A 6,220-nucleotide genomic window follows, 5' to 3' on the forward strand; every position below is an offset into this window, starting at 1 on the left:
GTGGAAATCTGTGGTCCAAAATCTGGCACAAAGTCGAGTCTGACTTGTTTTTACCAAACTCTGGTTTGGTAAAAAACAATGTTCATCTGTGGACAGCATTTATAAGAGACAAATTATTAACTTTACCACAACTGTGCATGTTGGAACATTCTGTGTGTGATCTGCCAGATGAATTAAATATTGGAACTAACATTTCTTTGATGTTTCTCTAGAAGGACTGATGATGTGAAGAAAGATCCTCAACACCCCCAGAAAGATGGAAGGTAATAATTTGTCTTTTGTACCACAGGTAGATACAATTTAAGCCATATATTATTATGACCCTCAATTAATCCATCAGTACTTATTCTCCATGTCCCTGAGACCAAAATTAGTCAATTTATATTTGCTGGATTAATTCAGTGATAGTATGATGTTTGTTCCTATTTTCTTTTTTTTCTATTTTTGTTTTCACAGCTTGAGTCAGCAGGAGAGAAAAGAAGCATTGAGAAATCTGAAAAAAAAACCAGGCACAAAAGAATCAAAGCAACACTCAAGGTATATTTTGGATATGGGAATAACATTATAACATGGTGTAAAGTTTTAAAAAAGTCAATTTTACATAAAATCTCTCCACCTTAAGAGAAAAATACTAAGAATAACACGTTTCTGAAATAATTCTCTATGTCGACAATTTACATTAGATATCAGTTGTTCAAGTTGCTAAAAGACCAATTTGTCTCTAAACCTTTGAGATGTATTACATGAAAAAGAACCTACAATTTAACCACCTAATAATATTTTATGAGTATAGCTCATGTAATTTATTACAATTAACGTTCATTTTTTTAGGGTAGGAGTCTGTTTGACTGCTGAAAGTCACTGCCAGGAGATAAGGTCATAATTATGCTGATTGTTATTAAAAACTTGACAGACATGACACAAAGTTTGAAAAGCCATTTTAAAAATTCTTCAATAGTAGTAACATCGCTGATTAATGAATACAATAAAATGTAATAAATGCTGTTTGATATTCATGTGATTCTTTTTAAAGAATTGCCTTGACTGAACCCCTTCAACATGATCTCCAGAAGATAAGGTAACTGCATGGCTTATTTAAATTGTATTAATTGTAATAGTTTAATTAAACTCATTTTAACAAATAAATAAATTGCAGAAAACATTAATTGAAAAGATGTCTGTGATGATTCTACAAATCATCAGAGACAGATGATGAAAGTATTGAATGTCTACCAGATCCAGTCTGAGTTACATTTTTGTTAAATCCTGTGTCCAGAAAGGAGTGTTAACAAACTCAACCTCTCTGAGGAAGAGGCCACTGAAAGGAGTAACATAGTTTTATTAAACTCCCCTGTAGAAATTTTAAAAAAGTAATCCCTCAATAATAAAGTATCTGCAAATGTTGTGTAATGTCCTATTATATTGTTGGCCTGGATATGTGTCCCTCTTACAGCCCCCAGACCCATAAGCTTTGTCATATCTGTCTCTCTGTCTTTCTCTCTCTTTTTGCCTGAATTTCTTTTGTAATGATGTTTAGTTTTACTCAGATTTTTTTATCCCCTGAAATGCCTAAAGTTTTATATCTTTATCCATTTAATTACATATTTTCTGCAAGCTAAACCAGATGTTCTACTTGTACTAATGTACATGTATCCTAACCCCATATATGTCTTTGGCAATATAAAGAAGGGTCTCCATCCAGCAAACAGAAGAATCTGAAGTAATTAAATACATAACAATCCTTACAAGTTTTTACCAGACTGTAAGTTTGCCACATGCTAGATGTTGACACTAAGTGTGTGACTTTTGCACAAATGTGAGACAATCAGGAATTCACTGTTTTATAGAGGCCATTACTTCTGACTTTGTTTGATATACTAAATAACTGAGATGTTTGTTTTATTCTCTGAATTTTGTTTTAAAGTAAATCTATTGGCCAAGCGGAGAAGGAACTCCAATCACTTGAAGAAAGGTGAGGTGCATGCAACCTGTTTTTCATCTGTAAAGTAACTTTTTTTTAAAATGAATGCTGTGCATGAAAAGTCCTACTTTATTTTCAGTGTAATTTTATTTACAAATCTAAAGTAAAATCAGGAATATGAATAGAAACAACGATATCTGTTGGAAGCTGAAAAAAATATAAGTGGGTCAGCCTTCCTATTAGTCTTGGGAAGATGAAAGTAAACCAGTTCTATGGTTTTAGATATGGACATCTTAATACTGTCTTGTCTTTAACAAGTTCTAAGATGACTTAATAAAAATGTTTTGTACACTAGATTTTTCTGACAAAAATACATTTTGGAGGTGTTAAGAGATTTATTGATTGCCATAATGATTTTTGTTTGAGACACCTTAGACCACTACCAAGAGACAGGCTCTGACTGATGAACTGTTTACTGTAGGTGAACATTAACAAACGTTCTACATGTTGTTCTAGTGCCTTATATCTTATATAAAAAGAGTATAACAATGCTTTGTGGAGTTGGACATTCTTTCATTGCTAAGAGTCTAGTAACATCATTATACATCCGAGGCTAAATGGTTTAGATGAGCCCCCTCTCTAACACAGCTCATTCAAATGGCTCAGTAACCTCAAAAGGCCAATAAGTTTAGCAAAACATTTCTACCAAAGCATTAATTTGATCAAATCCTGGGGCATGAGAGGAAGACTTATCTTTGTCTTGTTTAATCTTGAAGAATGTAATAAAAATTGTCTCTCATTTTTCTGGCATTTAGTAAAAAGAAAAAAATGGTGAGCCTAATTGGCCTAAAGGTTTATTCTGATTTCACATCAAACAGTGTGAAATAACATGCACGTGTGTCTTCATATAAAGTGTAAGTAAGTGTCTGGTTTCAGTTTGTGTAATGTACAAGCAAAATCAGCCAGAACCCAAAACGCAGCAAAGACAAGTGATCAATACACAAAAAGTTTATTACAAAATAAGGGTGAAGAAGGGGCTCCACAGGGTGTGGTCACACTGGTGACTGAGGAATGGGGGATCCACAGGGGTTGGGAAGCCAGCTTGGGGAGGGGAGGGTGAATGGGCTGTGGGGACTCAGGGGGCAACCAGATGACTGGGACAAAATCCACAAACCAGAGACTTAGTAGTTGAACAATCCAGGGTCATGCACGGGGGCTTCTTAGGCAATGTAAATCCAATAGACAGAAAACTGGAGGCAGGGTCAGAAGCAGGCAGGGTTCAGCAACAGGAGGTCAAAAATCTTCTACAGCAGAGGGAAAAGGCCAAAATCTGTGGTCAAAAAACAGACAGGATCAGAAAACCAGGAGACTCATGAACATGGAACAAGGCTTGAAAGCTGTGACTGTGACAACAGACGATCTCACACTGAGCTGGTGACGAGGAGCTGTTTAAATAGGGAGCAGCACAGTGCAGGTGAGGGTAATGAGTAATCAGCACAGTCAGGGTAGGGCTGAAATCATGACAGTTTGCATAAAAAGGATTCTGAAATCTGACTGGTAAAGTTGAACTGAATCAGGATCATGGGAGAAATAAAGCAATGCTAATTGAGGAAGAGTAGCGAAAGGTCCACCACAGCGATTTGAAAGGCTGAGAATTTCAGAATAGTTGGTGAGAAAACACACATGCAGGACAACAAACTGTAAACTTGTGCAGCCCTCCCCACTATTTCAATTCTGCATATATTTTATTTATTAAATAAATAATCTTCTTCTATTCTATTCCTTTTTTTAATAAATGTCTATTTTCACAGGGTGAACGAAGAATTTGAAAAAGCAAGGTATACATTTTTTATACTTTCATTCATTAAAGTCAACTTTTACACTAACAGAAAAATAAATAAAATCTATGTGAAGAAATCTTCTACTAAAACAAATTTAACTACATATTGTTTCATACAACACAAAATTGAATTGTCATACTTTCCATCCAACGTGCACGGACAAAAAAATTATATTAGTTATATGCTTTTTTGTAGTTAAAAATAGAAATAAACATTTTCATGATTTCAAATGACAAACTGGGTGCACAACCTTGAGTATATTGAAGATCTTCTCTATTCCATACAGGAATACTATATTTGTCCACATATATGACAAATGGTGGGACATGGCTTATTATAGCAAAGCTCCTAAATTGAAGCCTGCTTTACCTGTTAAAACAGTTTTGATGTATTTTTGTGATCATTGTCCTTCTGGACTCTCTCATTATGTTCAAGTTTCAACAATGTTTCTCCCTCAGATGGAGATAAATTTGTTGGGATGTTCAGAACCACCCTGAGTTTTGAACTGTCAAATAAAATATTGAAGATCTTTTTTATTGCTGTTGGATGTCTCTGCATTGCAACATACACAGAGAACAAACTGATTTTTAGGTGATTATTTGGACATATTTACCAAGGCATCATTTGTTGTAGATTTGGTGGCATAAACATGATCTAGAAATCTCAAATCTGTTTGGGCTTTTTCTCAATATACAACACACATTTAAAAAATGTAAGTGACTGTAAAAGTTACTTCTAACGAGTCAAAACTTCAAAACAAGGTTTATACTACAGTTGAACAGATACCTGTCAGAAGATAAGACAATTTTTCAAAAAACAGTATGATTTAATTTACATTATGTGTTTTTGTTAATAGGACTGAGGCACATAAAAAAGATGAAGAGCTGAGATCATTGTATGACAGGTAGAGTACCTATGTAAATAGTTTTTGTACCTTTGGTTACATACTGACTGACTAATGTTTCAGGTACTTAAATTTAATGATTGTTGTTATTCTGATGCACAGAGCAGCAGGAGATGTTGCTTCTTCAATCAAAACAGGAAAAGCCATCAACCTTAACAATCCAGTTAGCAAACCAAGGATAATAGAATTATATGAAGACCTGAGATGGAAATGGCCAAAAATCAAAGCTAGTCTGAAATTAAAGGGTGGAAATGAGAACTCATCTAAAATCAAAGATCTGATGGCGGTATTGTAAAATCAAATAAATTTGTAGTTAATTTTTATTTATTATAAAAGTTCTTTCTGAAGTAATATTATCTTTACTCTCTGTTGTTGTTTGTAATTTAAATGAATGGAACCAGAAAGCGTTTAACGACGCACAAGCTGAAATGGAAAAAAAGGTGAAGCAGATAGATGCCGTATTTGAACTGAATATGGCAAAAAGTGATACAGCAAATTCAAAGGTACTGGATCAAAGATTTTAATATTGAATCTAAGTCATTTGTGTTGTTACTAATTAAATATTACATTTGTTCCAGGTTAAGGAGTACAGACAGCTGACTATTCAGAATCTGCAACTTGCAATCTACAGTGAGAAACAGGATTTAAAGGTTTGTTTGACTAAAATTATTCTCAGGATAACATACAATAGGACCCCTACAACTTGTAATTCTTGGTAAATGTAATGTTAATTTGGAATAATGTGATTATTGTTTATGTAGTTTTTTTGTACCTCTTCACCATAGAACCCCACACCACTACACCAATGTCAAACCCTTCAGCATGTGGTGGATTATTTGAGATATGAGTGCTTCTGGTTGGGCCGCCTGATGGCTCTGAATGATCCTCCTCTTGAACCTGATTGGTGCAGTCCTCCCACCACGTACGACAAATGGGACCTTCTACCTCACAGTATCACTGAGTATCAAAAGGACCGAGCGAACATTTCTAAAGTGAGAAAGCGTTGAATTTTCAAAGTGACTGAGGATGTTGTACAGATTAATTGCTTGAAATTGTAGAAGATATTTGCTATTTTTTAATTTGTATAAAATGCTAGATTAGTTGTCAGCTTCACTGAAGTATATTTAAAAATGTACTGAAGTATAAAATAGCTTTGGCATATTTTTTATCAAGCTTGAGGTTTTAAATAGACTGTCAGTTATTGCAATTATGTAACATTCCTTTTCATTTTCTGCTGTACATGAAAACTTTTACAAATGTTTTCATTTTGTATATCGCTTTTATGATACATTTACTGCCATTTTTTTATGCTTTTCTAATTTTGTAGCTGAATGTTTTCCTCAGGTGACTTGAAGACTCAATATTTTAGTTTGCTGTATAACCATCTTATCCAAAACATGGTGATACCCCGTACTCTCTGTCAAATAAAGATGAACACACATAAAGTACCTATAATAAATTCTGATTTAGACTGGAAATATATTTTGTATGTCATTCCATAAGAATCTCAGTGGTTTGTGTTGGGAACCAAATCAACAATGTTTCAGTAAATTT

At 34.1% G+C, this 6,220-nt stretch overlaps 1 protein-coding gene and 1 long non-coding RNA gene across 2 annotated transcripts in view; one reads left to right on the forward strand and one right to left on the reverse strand.

Moving 5' to 3' along the window:
* The window catches only part of LOC106945913 (heat shock 70 kDa protein 12A-like), a 17,813-nt gene that overhangs the window by 7,002 nt on the left and 4,591 nt on the right, over positions 1 to 6,220 (reverse strand). The window lies entirely within an intron of this gene.
* On the forward strand, positions 581 to 3,760 carry LOC106945914 (uncharacterized). Its single transcript, XR_001424652.1, has 3 exons — positions 581 to 1,078; positions 1,925 to 1,972; positions 3,733 to 3,760. It is a non-coding gene; the product is annotated as an uncharacterized LOC106945914 (long non-coding RNA).

This window comes from Poecilia latipinna, unplaced genomic scaffold (genome assembly GCF_001443285.1).
Source record: "Poecilia latipinna isolate Pla-1442-1.1 unplaced genomic scaffold, P_latipinna-1.0 Scaffold167, whole genome shotgun sequence".
NCBI lineage: Eukaryota > Metazoa > Chordata > Actinopteri > Cyprinodontiformes > Poeciliidae > Poecilia > Poecilia latipinna.